At 47.0% G+C, this 19,607-nt stretch overlaps 1 long non-coding RNA gene across 1 annotated transcript in view; it reads left to right on the forward strand.

Moving 5' to 3' along the window:
• Positions 1-19,607, forward strand: part of LOC115474828 — a 117,551-nt gene that overhangs the window by 86,963 nt on the left and 10,981 nt on the right. The window lies entirely within an intron of this gene.

Here is a 19,607-nt window from a genome sequence, read left to right on the forward strand (position 1 = left end):
ATTTTTACATTCATTTCTGTAATAATGGTATATATATTTTTAAATAAGGTAAAATTATGTATAATCATACCTGATAATTTCTTTCCATTAATCATAGCTGATCAATCCATAGACTGGTGGGTTGTGTCCATCTACCAGCAGGTGGAGATAGAGAGCAAACTTTTGCCTCCCTATATGTGGTCATGTGCTGCCGGAAACTCCTCAGTATGTCGATATCAAAGCTCCATCCGCAGGACTCAGCACTTAAGAGAATTACACCCACGAAGGGACACTCTGCCCAGCTCACCACCGCCGAAACGGGGGAGGGGAATTAACCCAGCTCATCCCCACACAAGTGGGGGAGGGGAATCCGTCCAGCTCATCCCCGCGAAGCGGGGGGGACACCACACCCGCCGATGCGGGGGGATCTGGCTTATCCTGCAACCGCAACCGCGGGAGGAGCTGACTGACCCTAACACCGCCGAAGCGGGAGGGGTACAAAGCTGCCCTACAGCCGCACGAAGCGGGAGGGAGTGCCGGCAGAATTTTAAGTCTCAATCCAGCCCCGTAAAACGGAGGGGAGAGGAATGCAGCAGCTCACTGTAACACAAACTCGTCTTAACTCTTGAAGAATCCAAGTGAAAAACTTGAACACGAAGTCTTTCTGAAGTAACTGAAGACTAAACTTGAACCTGAAATGCAACCAGAATAAAAACAGTACAGATATCTGGGAGGGGCTATGGATTGATCAGCTATGATTAATGGAAAGAAAATTATCAGGTATGATCTACATAATTTTACCTTCCATATCATCAAGCTGATCAATCCATAGACTGGTGGGATGTACCGAAGCAGTACTCACCCAGGGCGGGACATTGAAATCCCTGACCTCAACACTGAAGCTCCAAACCGGGCCCCGCCCGTGCAGCCACAGTCAAACGGTAATGCTTGGAGAATGTATGAGCCGAAGCCCAAGTTGCCGCCTTGCATATCTCTTCCAAGGAGACGGATCCGGCCTCTGCCATCGAGGCCGCCTGAGCTCTCGTGGAGTGAGCCTTCAGCTGGATAGGCGGCACCTTCCCCGTGGCCACATAAGCCGCTGCAATGGCTTCCTTGACCCATCTTGCCACTGTAGGCTTAGCAGCCTGCAGACCCTTACGAGGACCTGCAAACAGGACAAACAGATGATCCGATTTCCGGAAATCATTGGTCACTTCCAAGTATCTGATGATGACTCGTCTCACATCCAGATATTTAAGAGCAGAGTACTCCTCTGGGTAGTCCTCCCTACGAAAGGAAGGGAGACAGAGCTGCTGATTCACATGGAAGCGAGAAACAATCTTGGGCAGGAAGGAAGGCACTGTGCGAATAGTCACTCCTGCCTCAGTGAACTGCAGAAAAGGCTCTCGACATGAGAGCGCCTGGAGCTCGGAAACTCTTCTGGCTGAAGTGATAGCCACCAAAAAGACTGCTTTCAACGTCAGGTCTTTCAGAGATGCCCTCGACAAGGGTCAAAAGGCGGCTTCTGCAATGCTCTTAGTACCAGGTTGAGATTCCACGCAGGCACCACTGAGTGCAGAGGAGGGCGCAGGTGATTAACTCCCTTGAGAAAGCGCACCACATCTGGCTGCGAAGCCAGGGAAGCACCCTTCAGGCGGCCCCTGAAGCAAGCCAGAGCCGCTACCTGGACTTTAAGGGAACTGAGCGACAGGCCTTTCTCCAGACCTTCTTGCAGGAACGCCAACACTGAAGAAATTGGAGCAGTGAAGGGAGAAAGTGAGCCTGCTTCACACCACGCTGCAAAGATATGCCAAACCCTGGCGTAAGCAGTAGAAGTAGAGCGCTTCCTCGCTCTCAGCATAGTGGCGATGACCTTGTCTGAGAAGCCCTTCTTCCTCAGACGCTGCCGCTCAATAGCCAGGCCGTAAGACCAAAGGGGGAGGGATCCTCCATCACCACGGGACCCTGATGTAACAGGCCCTGCTCCACTGGCAGCCGCAGAGGATCGTCGACTGAGAGCCTGATCAAGTCCGCATACCAGGGACGCCTGGGCCAATCCGGACCCACCAGGATTACCCTGCCGGGATGCTTTGCCACCCGGTCTAGCACCCTGCCCAACATGGGCCAGGGCGGGAACACATAGAGAAGCTCTTGTGTCGGCCACTGTTGGAGAAGAGCATCTACTCCCAGGGATCGAGGGTCCCGTCCTCTGCTGAAAAAGCGCGGCACTTGGCAATTGGCCGATGACGCCATCAGATCTAGGCTCGGCTGGCCCCAGCGCTTCGTGATGTCCAAGAACGCCTGAGCAGATAGCTGCCACTCTCCGGGCTCCAAGGTATGGCGACTGAGAAAGTCCGCCTTGACATTCATGACTCCGGCAATGTGGGCCGCTGAAAGCTGCTCCAGGTTCGCTTCCGCCCACTGGCAAAGATTCATAGCCTCCTTGGCTAGAGGGGCGCTCTTGGTACCTCCCTGGCGGTTGACATAGGCCACAGCCGTGGCATGTCCGACAGGACCCGTACAGGCTTCAACACCAGTACCGGGATGAACTCCAAAAGCGCCAACCGAATGGCTCTGAGTTCCAGGAGGTTGATAGACCACTTTGCCTCTGCAGGAGACCAGAGCCCCTGCGCTGTCCTTCCCAAGCAGTGGGCTCCCCAGCCCGACAAAGAGGCGTCCGTCGTGACGACAATCCACTCTGGGGTCACCAGAGGCATTCCCGCAGACAACTTGTCTGTCTGCATCCACCAGCTCAGCTCCTTGCGCACTGCTGGGTCCAAGGGAAGGCGCACAGCATAATCCTCCGACATCGGAGTCCAGCGCTGCAGCAAAGAGTGTTGAAGTGGTCTCATATGAGCCCTGGCCCAGGGCACAACTTCCATCGTGGCCGTCATAGAGCCCAACAGCTGCACATAGTCCCAAGCCCGAAGGGGAGAGGCTACTAGGAACTGGTCCACCTGAGCCTGAAGTTTGACAATCCGATTGTCTGGCAGGAACACTCTGCCCACTTGGGTGTCGAATCGAACTCCCAGGTACTCCAGGGACTGAGTCGGGCACAGCTGGCTCTTCTCCCAGTTGATGATCCATCCCAGGGAGCTCAAAAGAGCAACTACCCGGTCCACAGCTTTGCCGCACTCTGCATAAGAGGGGGCTCGGATCAACCAGTCGTCCAGATAAGGATGGACTTGTACCCCTTCCTTTCGTAGGAAGGCCGCGATGACCACCATTACTTTGGAAAAGGTCCGCGGAGCAGTAGCCAACCCGAAAGGGAGGGCTCTGAACTGGAAGTGTCGTCCCAGGACTGCAAAACGCAGAAAGCGTTGATGAGGAGGCCAGATGGGAATATGCAGGTACGCTTCCTTGATGTCCAAGGATGCCAGGAACTCTCCTGCCTTCACTGCCGCTATAACAGAGCGGAGAGTCTCCATGCGAAAGTGCCGCACTTTCAAGGCCCGATTGACCCCTTTGAGGTCGAGGATAGGCCGGACAGAACCTCCTTTCTTTGGTACCACTAAGTAAATGGAGTAACGTCCCTTGCCAAGCTGACTTTCTGGCACCGGAACGACCGCGCCCAGGCGGATCAGATTGTCCAAGGTCTGCTGCACTGCCACAGCTTTGACCGGAGACTTGCAGGGAGAGAGTACAAACCCGTCTTTTAAGGGTCGGCAGAACTCTAGTTTGTAGCCGTCTCTGATGACTTCCAGCACCCACGCGTCTGAAGTTATTGTGGTCCACTCGCCCAGAAACAAGGACAGCCGTCCTCCAATCTGCACTGGGGCGTGGACCAAGACCCCGTCATTGGGTACGAGACCCTGGGGGAGGACCGGAGGGAGCACCTCCGGGACGGCGGTCTCTGCGAAAGGAATGCTGCTTGGGGGAGAAATTCCTCTTGAAGGAAGAGGGGGCAGAGGAACCCGACTTGCCCGGGCGGTACCGACGGGCTTCCTGCAACCGTCCTCTGGAGGTACCGGGACGAGTACTAGCCCGAGCCCTGACCTCTGGTAATTTCTTGCCCTTAGACGTGCCGAGATCGGTCACGATTTTGTCCAGCTCGACCCCAAAGAGCAGCTTGCCTTTAAAAGGCAACCTAGCCAGGCGGGATTTAGAGGCGTGGTCAGCAGACCAATGTTTCAGCCAAAGCCACCGCCGCGCAGAGATTGTCTGAGCCATGCCTTTCGCTGAGGCCCTCAAGACATCATACAGCAAGTCTGCCAAATAGGCTAAGCCCGATTCCAGGGCCGGCCAATCAGCCCTCAAGGAATGATCCGAGGGGGAAGCCCGCTGCACCATAGTCAGGCACGCCCTGGCCACATAGGAGCCGCAAACTGAGGCCTGCAAACTTAAAGCAGCCGCCTCAAAGGACGACCTTAAGGCCGCCTCCAATCTTCTGTCTTGGGCGTCCTTTAGGGCCGTGCCACCTTCCACCGGCAACGCCGTTTTCTTAGTCACCGCAGTGATTAAAGAATCCACGGTAGGCCACAGATAGGCCTCACGTTCACTCACAGCCAAAGGATAGAGGCGGGACATAGCCCTAGCCACTTTAAGGCTCGCTTCTGGGACATCCCATTGAGCCGAAATTAAGGTGTGCATGGCATCATGCACGTGGAAGGTTCTAGGCGGGCGCTTCGTCCCCAGCATAATGGCAGAGCCAACAGGGGCTGAGGGAGAGACGTCCTCCGGAGAGGAAATCTTCAAAGTGTCCATGGCCTGTAACAACAGGTTGGGCAAATCCTCTGGGCTAAAAAGCCGCGCTGCAGAGGGGTCATCCGCTCCATCCGAGCGGGGATCTGTCTCCTCCAAGGAATCCGCAAAGGACCGTTGGGAGACCTCAGACACGCTGCCCTCATCTACATCGGAGGAGACAAATTCCTCCAAGGCCTGGGAATCAACCTGAGGGCGTTTACCTCTGGGAACCTCAACCTCTTTACCAGACGAGGGAGCAGGGGCAGCGTTGTGCATGAGGAAGGCCTGATGCAGCAGCAAAACAAACTCGGGGGAGAAACCCCCCAGACTGTGCACTTCCGCAGCCTGGGCAACAGCCCTAGATGCACCCTCAACCGGCGCTCGCAATAGTGGGGGAGAGACATGCTGCGCATCCAAAATGGCGTCCGGCGCGAAACTCCGCGAAGGAGCCGCGCGGGAAGAACGGCTCTTAACTTTAGCCGCTTCTGTGCCGTCGCCCAAATTAAGGGCGTTCATGGCATTAATGTCTCCAACCTCAAGGGCGGCCCAAGAAGAAGCCGTCCGAGCCGCGTGGCTGGCCAAGATGGCGGAGGCGAGGAGCGGGGGATGGGCGTTTATGGCGGGAAAAACCGCCACGCCGGAGGAAGGACCGGGACATTCATCGGTCACGAAACTGTCACCCAACAAGGGCGAATCAGGCTTTAAGACCCCCGCATCCCCTCTAGAAGCGCTCAAGCGACCCGGGGAGCGACCCTTTGCGCCCTCGCCCTCCGACGCCATATGCCACGAGGAGAAGAATCGGGGAACCCCCTGCCCGCTATAAAAAGGTAAAAATTACCTGCTGTCCGCTCCGAGTTGTAACGACCTGGTGTCCCAGTGAGTAGCTGCAATGAACGTTTAAATAAACGTCGAAATAAACGCCTTTAAGGACGTTTAAAATTTTTTTTTTTTTTTAACGGAGCCAGCGGGAGGGGGGAGAAAAGGAGGGACCTGGCACCACCAGGTTTGCACTTGCTCAAAAGAGCCCTCAACCCCAGGCACTCAACAAAACCTAAAAATTAGGCTTGGAGGCCTAGCCAGAGCTGCTGCTGTGTGTGACCACCACCTGCTGAGATAGAGAACATACTGAGGAGTTTCCGGCAGCACATGACCACATATAGGGAGGCAAAAGTTTGCTCTCTATCTCCACCTGCTGGTAGATGGACACAACCCACCAGTCTATGGATTGATCAGCTTGATGATATGGAATTATTATAGTTATTTTTGATATTTTCAAGCATATTCATTGGGGAAATCCTGCCATAGCACCACCTTGCATTTGTTCTCACCGGAGTCTGCAAACGCATCTCCGGTACCCTGTAAGCCACATTGAGCCCACTAATACGCGGGAAAATGTGGGGTAAAAATAAATAAATAAAACCCGACTGGGCTGCAGCTCTCAAGGACCTAGGTTGCCCATCCCTGATTTTAACCTATTAGAAAAGGAGTGAGAGAAATACTGGTACTTGATATCTTCATGGTAGAGAGATAAATTACGCTATATTAAAAGCATAGAGGGGGTGTAACTTGCACGAAGTGGCAGGTATAACCCTATACAAAGGCGCAGAGGCATGTAACCTGCAGAGTAACAAGTACAACTCTAGCCTTCATCTGCTATCATTTACTATGTTATGGTCAATGTACCTTGAGGGACAGTCTTCTGCTACTGTACATGGAGTGGACCTAGGAGATCTAGACTCATGGTGGATAACTCAAAGGTGGGATTTTGATTTTAATGGGATAAGTTCATTACTGACAAAATTGGCTTCTCCTGCTGGCAAGGCAGTCCAGTGTGAGAAATGCTATGGCTAACCTTGGGTCCTGTTAAACTTACAAGTGGAATCCACTAAAAATAAATAAATAAATAAATAAATAAATCAAGAGGATGTGGAGTCAATTAAATCAAACCCTCTAAACCAAAAATCACAAAATGTGTGTGAATGCCAAGGATATACATTAAAGGAAGGAAAAAGCCTCAAACAGATGATCACACTGATCTGTTCTTCATTATTGGCTTAAAAAAAAAAAAAACTTCCTCGTGCATAGAAAATTAGCGTGTGAATGCATCAAACTGTCCATGTGGATAGCATCAAACAAACGCACACATTGCTAATGTTCGCTAGCGTCTAACTCCAACACAGCGCAAAATTAAAAAAACTTCAGGGTTAGTACTTAGCTCAAAAAGACTTGAAAAGTTGTCCCTCCTGAATACCTTATTCCTGCATCAACCAGTCCCCACAGTCCCTGATGTTTTTGAATTTTGCGCTGTGTTGGAGTTAGACGCTAGCGAACATTAGCAATGTGTGCGTTTGTTTTATGCTATCCACATGGATAGTTTGATGCAATTCACACACTAATTTTCTATGCACGAGGAAGGTTTTTTTTAAAAGCTAATAATATACATATAGTAACATAGTAGATGACGGCAGAAAAAGACCTGCATGGTCCATCCAGTCTGCCCAAGACAAACTCATATGTGTATACCTTACCTTGAATTTGTACCTGTCCTTTTCAGGGCACAGACTGTATAAGTCTGCCCAGCAGTATTTCCCGCCTCCCAACCACCAGTCCCCCCTCCCAAGAACAGATCAGTGTAATCGTCTCTTTGAGGTTTCCTTTAATGTATATCCTTGCCGTTCACACATAGTTTTGAAATTATAGTGGGTCATTTTGTTTTTTATTTAGAACAAGTGGGCCAGTGAAGATCCCTAGGCAATTAAAAAGAAAAAAAAGGCAAGCAGAATAGAAATTTGTAAAAGCACAGCACTATTTTGATGGTACTAGCAAGGAAAAAATATATGATATACATGAAGTTCATTTTGTGGATGGGTTGGGTTCTGTATTTGTTTCACTTCAAAAAAAGAATGCTGGGTGGCAAAATATGTGAACAGAGAGTCATGTCAAGATGGCGGCGAGAACGGACGGGTTTGTAAGACGCTCCAACAAGACTGATTCAAATCCTTTTTTTCTTCGTATCAAAATGCCTCATTCAAAACGTAAAGGGATGCTGAGTTTAGTTCCCCCGCCTACCTCAGCCTCCTCGCCGATTCAATCACATTTGGAGCGATTCTTCCCCAGGACTCCCCAAGCATTGAGGGGCGTGGGGCCCATAGCAGGGATATCCAGAGAAGCGGATCCACTGCGGGGGAAATGAGACATCTCTCTCCCCCCCACCCCACCCCCATCATTGTCGTCAATTCCTCCATATCCAGCATCGACAGCAATCCTAGAGGGAATCCAAACCAACACCTGAAGTGTGACGGGGGGGGGGGGGGGGGAGATTGCCCAGCGGGAAACTAGGTGCGCTGCAAGGTACGCTGAGACCAGAGGCTCAGGATTTGCCTGAATACTCTGAGAGAAAATCAGAGGTAAATCTCAAGATTTGGCTGAAGCTTCTAGAAATGAACTCGACCCTACAGAAATCCTCGGGAGAGGTAAATACTCTTAATATAAAATTTGAAGAATTAGAAACCACAGTTGAATCGGTTAAACAAGAATTGACTTCGAGATAGAACTACCTGGGATTACTCCACTGGACTTATTTAAAAGATTCTTAACAGAAAATTTTAAAATACCACAAGAAGCCATTCCCCCAATTAATAAGATCTTCTATATTCCTAACAATCCCAAGGGAGCAGAAAGAGAAGGAAACTCTCTGGACACCTAGAAAGAGTAAACTGTCTGGGTCCTCTAGTTGTGATTTGTGTTGATCCTGTAAAAACTAAACTGGAACCCTCACACACCTACTGTTGGAATGTCCACCTCTTGTAACATTTTGGTCAGATGTCTGGGAAAAATTGGAAAAGATTTTTGGTTTCCAAGAATCTTTTTTACCTAAATATGTGATATGGAAATCTGTTGGTATATCATTTCTCTACACGGACAATGATAAGTTATTGTATGACTTTTTGGTTTCAGTTGCGCTGAAACTGGTCATTTCGCACTGGAAGGATAATTCCCATGTGAATGTGGTGGTGTGGTGGAATTGGATTCTGCTTTATAAAAAATATGAGCAATGTGCAGTACTCTCCCTGTCTGGACACAACTCAGCTATCCGCAATAAGGACTAATGTTAGGGTTAGAACTCAGCACTCTGTACCATATTGTGTGTTTTGTTCTGTTCTGTTGCATTTTCTGTGGTGTATTGTTATGATTTAATAAACTTATTATAAAAAAAAAAAAAGAAAGAGAAGGAAACGGTGTAGAAAAATCGAATAAAGAGGGTCATTCTAGGTTGTAAACAATTGGTAAACGTCCAGAATTTCTACACAGAAGGAATCTGCCAAGGCAGTATGTGGTGATCAAACGTCTCCCTCTGCTTAAAAAGCCCCTAAAGGGAGAGTCACGTGGTACGATGCAGGAGTGAGGACTCGTGTGTGCTGAGCTCCTGCTAGTCCCCCGCATCTTTAACAATTACCTGACTTCATTGGGGATCTGAAGGATTCAACCCTAAAGGACTTACAAAGCTGATCCGGGCGCAGCGCTTTAGCTGGCGGTGGCGATTGGAGAAAGCGGGATGGCGGCGAAACCTCAAAAAAAAGAAAAAAGCAGGGCCGCGGAACCTAAGATGGCGGCCGCTCCGCAATCGCCGGGATCCAGCGTCTGCTCGGCATGGACAGCCGAAATTACGGCGGAAGTAACGGCCGCAGTTGAGGCAGCCCTGGACAAAAAATTGCAAGCCATATATGATAGGGCTGACTCGGCTCACGAACGACTAGACGGTTTCCATCTGGACTTGGACCATGTCCAACAAAGGAATAGCGACATCGAGGACCGCATGGTGTCTGAGGTGCAGCCGGTGGAAGCCTTGCAGAAAAGGATATTAGACCTGGAAAATAAAATCGATGATTTAGAGAACCGATCCAGGCAAAATAATCTGCGCCTGATCGGTTTATCGGAACAGATTCCTGAGTCAGAGTTGAGCAGTTTCCTTGAGACTTGGCTTCCAACCACGCTGAAAATGAATAATATGCCAGGCCCCTTGAGGATCGAGAGAGCACACCGACTGGGGCCAAAGAGACAAGGAGCAGCGCGGCCTAGAGCGGTGATTTTGAAAATCCTCAATTATGGGCACAAACAGGCTATTTTGCAAGCAGTGCGAGCAGGAGGAGAACTTACACATGAGGGTCAACGAATCCTCTGCTTTCAGGATTACTCCTCGAGAGTGGCAACAGCGAGGAAGGAGTTTGCACCAGTGTGTACACAACTTTATGAGAAGAAGATCAGGTTTGCCCTGATATACCCTGCAAAGCTGAGAGTACATCATGGAGGTACAGTAAAGTTTTTTGAAAGCGTGTCGGCAGCTTCTGTCTTTATCCAAAGCCTGACACAGGGAGAGACTGATTGAAAGGTATCCTGGAGGGACGGGACTCAGGCAAAAGATATTTGGGACCTGAAGTTGGAATGACTGATTAAAAGAAGATTCTACTTTTCAGAGTTTCTGAGAGAGCCAGCTATAATTCTGATATGTCAAAGTAGCTAACAGTCGGCTAAGATCAACTGTAATCTGTAATTATAACAAGATGTTAACAAATATATTAATTATTGTTTGGCTATGGGAAGGGGAGAACAGATTTGAAAACTTAAAGGTGGGATCCCCCTAAAATGAGGGAAAGGTATTATTTTGGGTAGGGGCTAGTGCACCTATACGTGATGAGTTCCTTGGAGAACTCGAGGGAGTGGGGGAGGGAACAGAGGCGGGATAGAGGGCTAGGGTGGGGGGAAGGGGGGGAAGTCTGCCTGAGTGAACGAGGTGTAGTAAGTGACAAAGGGACCTGGGGATATGCTGATGGGGAAGACAAGAGTGGGGGGAGGTGGTGGCTGGGACACCTTCTCTCTTACATTACAAATAACTGCATTACTAGCATACTTTTACCAGAAAATGGTTAAGGTGGTTTCTTGGAATGTGGGAGGCGTGACCTCCCCGATAAAGAGAAGTAAGATTTTGCAAACCTTGAACAGACAAAAAACTGACATAGCAATGTTACAGGAGACACACTTAACGGGGCAGGAACACAAAAAACTATGTAGATGGTGGGTGGGAGATTATGTGGACAGTCCAACGACCAATAGAAAAGCAGGAGTTATTGTACTTTTCCGCAAGGGGCTCCCTGTGGTTAAGAAGAGGGTGGTTATGGACCCGAAAGGTAGATATGTTATGGCAGAGGTTCAAGTGCATAATCAACCCCTGCTGCTGGTGAATGTATATGCGCCAAATCAGTATGATAGAAAGTTTTACCAAACTATAGTGAACCGGGTGAATTCCTTTGATCAGATGCCCATAATTATGGGGGGCGACTTTAACTCAGTGTTTGACCCGCTAATGGACAGTACGGGTTCTTCTAGAGTAGGTCCAGTGAATATGAGAAAAGGAGTCCCAAAGCTTTGTTCTTTGCTGGATATGGTAGATGCGTGGCGCTTGTTTCACCCGGGGGAGAGGGACTATACCCACCTATCGAGAGCACATGATACGCTTTCGCGTATTGACTATATCTTGATTTCATCTAGTACAGTCACATCACTGGAACAAGTGGAGATAGGTCCGACCCAGGTGTCGGACCACGCATTTGTGTGGATTTCCTTCTCTTGCGGGAAGGAGAGTACACAAAGAGCTCGATGGCGATTTCCTAGGGAACTTTATTATGATGGCCAATTCTCTCCCTTTTTACAAGCTCAGTGGCGTGAGTACACAGAGTTTAATAAAGTCACTTACCAAAGGGATCCGGTATTGTTTTGGGAGGCAGCTAAAGCCGTGCTGAGAGGCGCCATTATTTCCTATTACTCCTATAAGAGAAAAGCTAGGGATGCGGAGATTCTCAAATTGGGGAAGATAGTGGGGAAGGCACGACAGAGGTTTGGAGCGCAGCCCTCGAGCATACATAAATCGCAGTTATTAGAAGCCCAGGCTGCTTTAAATCAATTAATACACGCGAAAACCAAAAAATCTATCCAATACTTCCGATATCAATTATATAAGCACGCTAATAGACAAGGGAAGCTGCTGGCCCGGTTAGTGCAACAGGTGGGAGGGTCACGTTTTGTTTCTCAGATAAGGGATACAAAAGGAGGATTGCAGCATACGTCAGAGGGAATAAATGAAGTCTTTAGACAATTTTACGAGACGTTGTATTCGGCGCCAGAGGAACAGGGACTCCAGGCGGAATGGTATATAGCAGGACAATCACTCCCTAAAATTACGGAGCTTCACCAAGAAAGCCTCAAGGGGGATATAACAGAAGATGAGGTGAGCTGGGGTATCCGAAATAGCCCTCTGTTTAAGGTGCCTGGGGGAGATGGGCTGTCTGCTGAATTTTACAAAATTCTTGCGGATGGAATAACATCATGCCTTACGGTGGTATTTAATCGTTATATACAGATAGGCGCCCTACCAGATTCATTGAGGAGGGCCCAAATAGTGGTTTTGTTAAAGCCAGGACGAGACCCCTTGAGTGCAGGTTCATATAGGCCTATTTCTCTGTTACCTTTTGAGACAAAGTTGTTTGCAAAAATTCTGGCAAACAGATTGGCAAGGATTTTGCCTCAGGTGGTGGAGGAGTCACAGGTGGGCTTTGTCCGGGGTAGAACAGTGGTGCGTAACATGAGACAGGTTTTGGGGGCTCTAGAGAAAATACATCATCAGGAAACCCCTGCTTTAATAGTTAGCTTTGATGCCGAAAAGGCTTTTGACCATGTCAAATGGGATTTTATGTTTGCTATCCTGCGGGCATATGGTTTGGAGGGGTTCTTCCATGATGCAATAAAAACATTATATCACGGAGCGACAGCTGAGGTTTGGGTGAATGGAAGGGCCTCGGCCCCGTTTGAGATAGCCCGCGGAACTAGGCAGGGCTGCCCCCTCTCACCACTTCTCTTTATATTGGTAATGGATCCCCTTATTAGGGACATCAAGCGGACGGGAGAGGTGAGAGGAGTACAGATAGGGGGAGACTCTTTTAAGATCTCGGCCTTTGCAGATGATCTGTTAGTGGTCCTGGAAGATCCCCAGGTTTCGCTGCCTTCATTGATGGAGCTTTTTGCGGAGTTTGGGGACTTTTCTGGATTTCGGCTTAATCTAGAGAAATCGGAGGTTATGACCCTTAATATGAGGGAAGATCAGTGGGTGAGATTAAATTGTCCATTTAGAAGAGCGGGAACGGCCTTTAAATACTTAGGAATTCAACTTACTAAAGACCCTAGACAACTTGGGGAGGCAAACATTGCGCACTTGCTAACTAGTACCAGAGAGACTCTTAGGAGATGGGAAGGGTTACCATTGTCTTTGATGGGACGCATTGCATTGTTTAATATGGTGCTGTTCCCTAAATGGTTATATTTCCTGCAAACAATACCGATTTACCTTAAACAAAAAGACGTAAATGCATTACATAGTATGCTTTCTAAGTTTTTCTGGGCTAAGAGACCTCAGATTAAGTTTGAGCATCTCATGGGGCAAGGGAGAGATGGGGGGTTTGGAGTCCCTGATATTAAACTTTATAATATAGCTTGCTTAATACGTCACTTGGGGGACTGGTACCAGCAAACAGAGGCATATACTCCGGTAACCATGGAAAAGGAGTTGTGCAGACCAAGGCACAGCTTTTATATGTTACATGCAAGGGGGAAAGAACTGGAGGCACATGTTAGATCTAGCGTTTTGATAGGACCATGGAGGGCGATATGGAGGGATCTGGCGAAGATTTGGGCCTTTGATGGTGGGTGTATTAGACTTCTCCCCCTGCAAGGAAATGACGCCTTCCGTCCAGGCACTGAAAATCTTGGTTTGAGGGCATGGGGAGAGAAGGGGATAGTATTTTTACATCAGGTACTGGAGCCTTCTGGAGCAATCAAAAAGATGGAGGATCTTGGTTTAAACTCTACAGATTGGAGCTCAAGATTTGCATATGAGCAGGTGCGACACTATGTAGCGTCTTTGCCCAAGCTGACGTTAGGTGTTGATGTGGCCACCAAGCTGGAAGAGCTTTTAGAGGTTCCATGAGGAGATCCTGTTTCCATCTCCATGCTATATAAGCGTCTGTTAGTGATACGACCACAGAGAGATTTAAGAAAAGTGGCTGCTAGGTGGGCAGAAGACACTCAGTCGGAGGTCTCAACCCGGGACTTACTACGGGGGTTGAGAGGGGTGGGGAAATGGACTAGAAGTATGGAGCTTCGAGAATGTCAGTCTAGAGTAATTTACAGAGCATACACATCACAGTCACGTTTACACCGGATGGGATATTTAGAATCGGCTCAATGTAAGAGATGTGGGGCGTACCAAAGTGATTTTTACCATGCTTTTTGGCAATGCCCTGCAATCGAGGCTTTGTGGAAAAGGATACTAAGGTTTTTGGAGAGAGTTGGAGGCTCCCGGATTAGGCGTTTGCCAAAAAGCATTTTGTTGGGTTGCCAAAGTCCGGTGGAGGGGGGAACAGTTTACCAAAATGCACTTGTCCATAAGGCATCTGTGGTTGGTATGAAGTGTATCCTGGTGAATTGGACATTGGAGAAAGCCCCCTCTTTTTGGCAGTGGCGTAATCGTTTGCATACATTACTTTTGCTGGAGCTTCAGGATGCTTTGCTTAATTTTAACACACAAAAACATTTCTATCTAATTTGGACAGATTATATCAATGTGATGTCCCCCAAGGCACGAAGTTACATTCTTAATAAACTCAGCGCGCTAAAGGGCCACACCTCAACAACTTGTGTCACTTAAGTAAGAATGTGATTAAAGAATTAGTGGGTTCATTGAACACTCAGGCAGAAGGGGATAGGGAGGGGGGAGGGGAGCTATATTTAGTTAATATAATGTACCAGGTTTGGTTAAGAGAATACATTGGGGTGGGGGATGGGGGGTCATCAGAGCACAGGCTCCCCATCTTGAACCCCAGGAAGGGGGGCTAACCTGACCATCTGGGGACTGCAGGTCCAGTGTTGGAAAAAATAAATCATGACTCTTGCAGCAGCAGACGGGGAGTGGTCTCTGGTATGTTTCCGATAAGAGGTTATTCTTCAATTGGTTGCTTCTCCTTTATCTGTATGGTGCAGACGTGGGGGGAGGGAGGGAATGGGGGGGGGGGGAGTTGGGAAGGTTACTACACAATGTAAAAAATTTGATGACAGATAAGGCTGTATCGTTTATTTGTATCAGATGTTCAGAACTTGAATTGTCTCACAAGTCATGTACATTATGGGTGTCATCAATAAAACTGTTGAAACATAAAAAGCCCCTAAAATGGGAGTCAGTCCTCTGGACGCATTTAAGAAATATTTAATGGAGATTCTACATTATTCCCCAGAAACGTTTCCGCCAATAAGTAAAATCTATTATATTCTGCCAAAGAAAGATTTACAACAACCTCCGGAGGTTTCTGACCTACCAAGAGTAAATAAAGATATTCTGAATTTGACTGATTTCTTAGAGGCTTCTATATCTGAAGAATCTGAAAGGTTGACTTTGATGGCGACGTTTATATTTGAGCAAGATTTGGAGGCAATTAAACGTCTATACTTTAGAAACGCAAAGACACTCTTCCTGGGTAAAAAGATATGGATGTTCCCAGACGTAACTAGATCAACCCAGGAGAGAAGGAGAGCTTTTCTAGCTCTTAGGGCTGAAACTTTAGTTCTGGGAGCATCATTTTATCTCAACTATCCTTGTAAATGTGTGATTAAATTCTTGGGGATAAAATACAGTTTTTTTCAGCCTGAACATCTTAGTGAATTTATAAAAATGAAGAAATTGGCTGCTGGCTAGAACCAATTAATCGGGTATATTTAGTTTGGATAGATGGGTGCTAAGCTATATTATTCTTAAAGTTTTCCTTAGTATTTCTACATGTATTTTCTTTCATGTGGCCCTTCCTATAGTGGTCTAAAGAGGGGGAAAATGTTTTTCTTTCAAAAGTATAATTGTAATTATGATTTTAAGTTCCGTATTGCTGGTTCAAGTTTGTATATGACTTGTAAAAATTTAAATGCATTAAAAATAAAAATAAAAAAAAATAAAAAAAAACCTACACCAAGGGATCCAACAACTATTAAAAACACATTTCATCACTTGTACTAAAAACACAGTGAATGAGTAACTGCTGATAAGCTGTAGGATAGTTAATGAGAGCAACTGCATGTATTTGTTAATAAGGGTCACTGGGAATTCTGCTAATGGTGCAAATACAGCACAAAATAATTGCCGAAAACCATACGAAATGGTAATAATAAGTGCACAGGAGAATGTTAGAATTGGATATTGATGACTCTATAAATACATTATAACAACTGTTATAATGCTCATTAATGATGGGTGCATACGAATAATTCTTGCTGATTACTTGAAAACGATAAACAACAAGTTGAGAATGAATTGTGGTTACAGATTAGGCATTAAGAGTGATTGTTAACGACGCCTGCATAAAAATAATTTTTACAGATTAGTGCAAGAACGTTCACGAATAATGGCTTGTCAGCCAGATCAATCACATTATGTCCTGTTTCAGTATTTGATAGATTCCCTCATATTTCAGATTTTTTTTTTTTTGGGGGGGGGGGGGGGTGTGGCTATCTTACTACATAAGATAGACTTTCATCATTATTTCTAAGACCCCTCTGCACACTGCCAAAAAATCTGTTAAGTTAAAGCTCCAGCCTCAGTCCTGACATTAAGGCACACTGGTAATAAAGACAACAGAGCCAAAACCAAGTGTAGTGGGCCAAGAATGAGACAGAGAAGTAGGGGCAGACAGAGTACTCTGCCCCCCACCCCCACAGCCCTTGCCTTCCTCCATGTCCAGCATGCGTTCCCTCCACAGTTTAAAATGGCGTCTGTGACTTCTCACGGTAGTCTCGCGAGCGTTCATGGCTACCATTTTAAACCGTGGAGCTGGCACAGGACACAGGCAGTGGCGGGGAGAATCAACACTTTGCCAGGGCGGCTGTAGTGTGCGGTGGCGACAGCAGCAGCAGCAGGAAAGGGCAACTGGGCAGAGCCTCTGGGCCCTCGTACATTGGTTGCCCGAATGGTCGGCTCGCCCCTGCAGAAAAAGGCAAAAACACAAAAGTAATGCCGGAGTGGGCAACCACAGCCCAGTCAGGTTTTTAAGATTTTCACAATGAATACGCATGAGATTGATTTGCACATAGTGCTTTCACTGTACGGAAATACATCTCGTGCATATTCAGAGAGGATATCCTGTGGCCCTGGAGCAGCGTGGTTGCCCACCTCTGAAGTAGAGGAAAGCAATATTTATTCAAGGATCAGTATTAGGTGTGTCAATCAAACAGCAACAAAAAGCTGCTGTCATTCTCTGAACGAGATAGATACATGACCTTCTGACACAGGCAATCTGCCACAACATGGACCATTTCAGGTTCTTGAATAAATGTTATCTGTGATTTTGCCTCCTCTGCTTTTTGGCTGTGTTCTGTCTGTGCTGCTGCCCTCAGTTTTGGCTACAATAAAAAAAAAACAGAACCCAAGATAAATCTGCATTGGAAGTTCCTTTCAGAACATCAAATTCAACACTAGCCTTCTTAAAAATAAGACATTAAACTAGTCTTGCAATCTACCAACGTCCATCTTCAGTGCTGAGCGAAAAGAAGGGAAGGATACAGCATGGAATGTGCTATTTTTCTAACCTGTTTTTCTCTGCTTCTTTCCTTGAAACCAGGCTCAAGTTTTGAATCCCTACTGCTTTTTTTTTCTCCAAGACTCCCTGACATCCACCATGTAACCAGCTTTCACTGTCCATTATTCTCCTTCTGAAACTGGAACTTACTGGGAACACTGGGAAGAACAGCTAGAAAATCTTTAGTGCTGGGAAAAATTCAGGCCCCATTCCTCCACCTTAGGGAAGACAATATACAGTGACATAACTAAGCAGTCACCCAAGATTTGTAAAGTGTTAAACCAAAACACCACTGAACAAAAACTAACTTAAATAAACATGGAGGAAAAAAAAAACCTCAGAAAGAATTGCCAATGCCACTTCAAAACTTAAGACTGAAGGTCAGTTGTATTTCAATCATCAATCAAAAACTCCGTATGTATAGAACACAACATTTTTGTTTCACATACAAATCTTAAAATAGAATGGCATGAAAGAAGCAAGAAGCCAAACTGTCTGTGATCATAAAAAGAAAAAACTGTTTGCATATTTTTGATGTCCCTGTATAAGACTCTAGTGCAGTGATGGCGAACCTATGGCACGCGTGCCAGAGAGGGCACTCAGAGCCCTCTCTGTTGGCACGCGCGCCGTTGCCTCACTCACCGGAAGTTCGTTCCCGCCTCTCTTCGAGTTCCAGGCCCCCTCCCTCCGAACAGCAACTCAAAATCTAATTATTTATCGCAAAGTGCCAACAGGGCAATTTAACAGGTGGTGCATTCCCCCCTCCCCCTCTGAGTTCCAGGCCCCCCTCCCTCCCAGTTCCAGGGTCCCCCCCCCCCCTCCAAATTTTAAAAGTCATCTATCTTACCTCGTCGGGGTTAGGGCGGCAGCATGCAGGCTCAGCGCTTAGTTCACGTTTCCCTTCTCTCTCTCAGCTCTGGTCCTGCCCTTGCGGAAACAGGAAATGAGGGCGGGACCAGAGATGAGAGAGAGAAGGGAAAACTGAACTAAAAACCGAGCCGAGCCTGCATGCTGCCGCCCTAACCCCGACGAGGTAAGATAGATGACTTAAAATTTGGAGGGGGGACCCTGGAACATGGAGGGGGAGGGGGAATGCACCACCTGTTAAATTGCCCTGTTGGCACTTTGCGATAAATAATTAAATTTTGGGTTGCTGTTTGGGCACTCAGTCTCTGAAAGGTTCACCATCACTGCTCTAGCGAGACCTCATTTAGCATTTTGTGCACAAGTCTGAAGACCTCACCTTCAAAAACATATAAACAGGATGGAGTTGGTCCAGAGGGCGGCTACTAAAATGGTCAGTGGTCTCCGTCATAAAGTGTATGGGGACAGACTTAAAGATCTCAATATGTATACTTTGGATGAAAGGTGGGAGAGGGGAGATATGATAGCGATATTTAAATACCTATGTGGCATAAATGCACAGGAGACGAGTCTCAACTGAAAGGAAGCTCTGGAACGAGGAGGCATAAGATGAAGGTGAAAGGGGACAGACTCAGAAGTAACCTGAGGAAATACTTCTTTACGGAAAGGGTGGTGAATTTGTGAAACAGCCTCCTGATGGAAGTGGTGGAGGTGAAAACAGTATCTGAATTCAAGAGAGCTTGGGACAAGTACATAGGATCTGTAAGGGAGTGATAGGGAGAACAGATGGCATGGATGGGGCAGACTGGATTAGCCATATGGTCTTTATCTGCCTACATTTTTCTAAGTTTCTATATTTTTGCCTGGAAGACAATATACCTAATTTCAGGACAACACAAGGCACAGGGGTACAGTGCTGATTACACCAAAGGTAAGGAAGCTCTGACAAAATCTCAGATCTCTTCATAGTACACATTTTGATCGGTACAGATTCCCAGAAGCCCATTAATAAGAAAATGAATGTTTCATTCTTATTTGCACCACCCAGTACCTTCTTGCAATTCTGCAAATATAGAGGAGGAAAAAAAGGGAGAAAAATCATCCAGGGCTACTTATACTACTACTACTTAACATTTCTAAAGCGCTACTAGGGTTACACAGCGCTGTACAATTTAACAAAGAGAGACAGTCCCTGCTCAAAGAGCTTACAATCTAATAGATAAGAGTGAGACAAATATAGGACAATCAAGCCATTGTGACATCACTGATGAGGTTGGCTCTTAGGCATTGGTGGAATGAGGCATTATGACATCACAATCTCAGCTCTGGTTAAATCACTGCTATATGTAATACTACTACTACTACTTAACATTTCTAGAGCGCTACTAGGGTTACGCAGCGCTGTACAATTTAACACAG

Source organism: Microcaecilia unicolor, chromosome 7 (genome assembly GCF_901765095.1).
Source record: "Microcaecilia unicolor chromosome 7, aMicUni1.1, whole genome shotgun sequence".
NCBI classification, from domain to species: domain Eukaryota; kingdom Metazoa; phylum Chordata; class Amphibia; order Gymnophiona; family Siphonopidae; genus Microcaecilia; species Microcaecilia unicolor.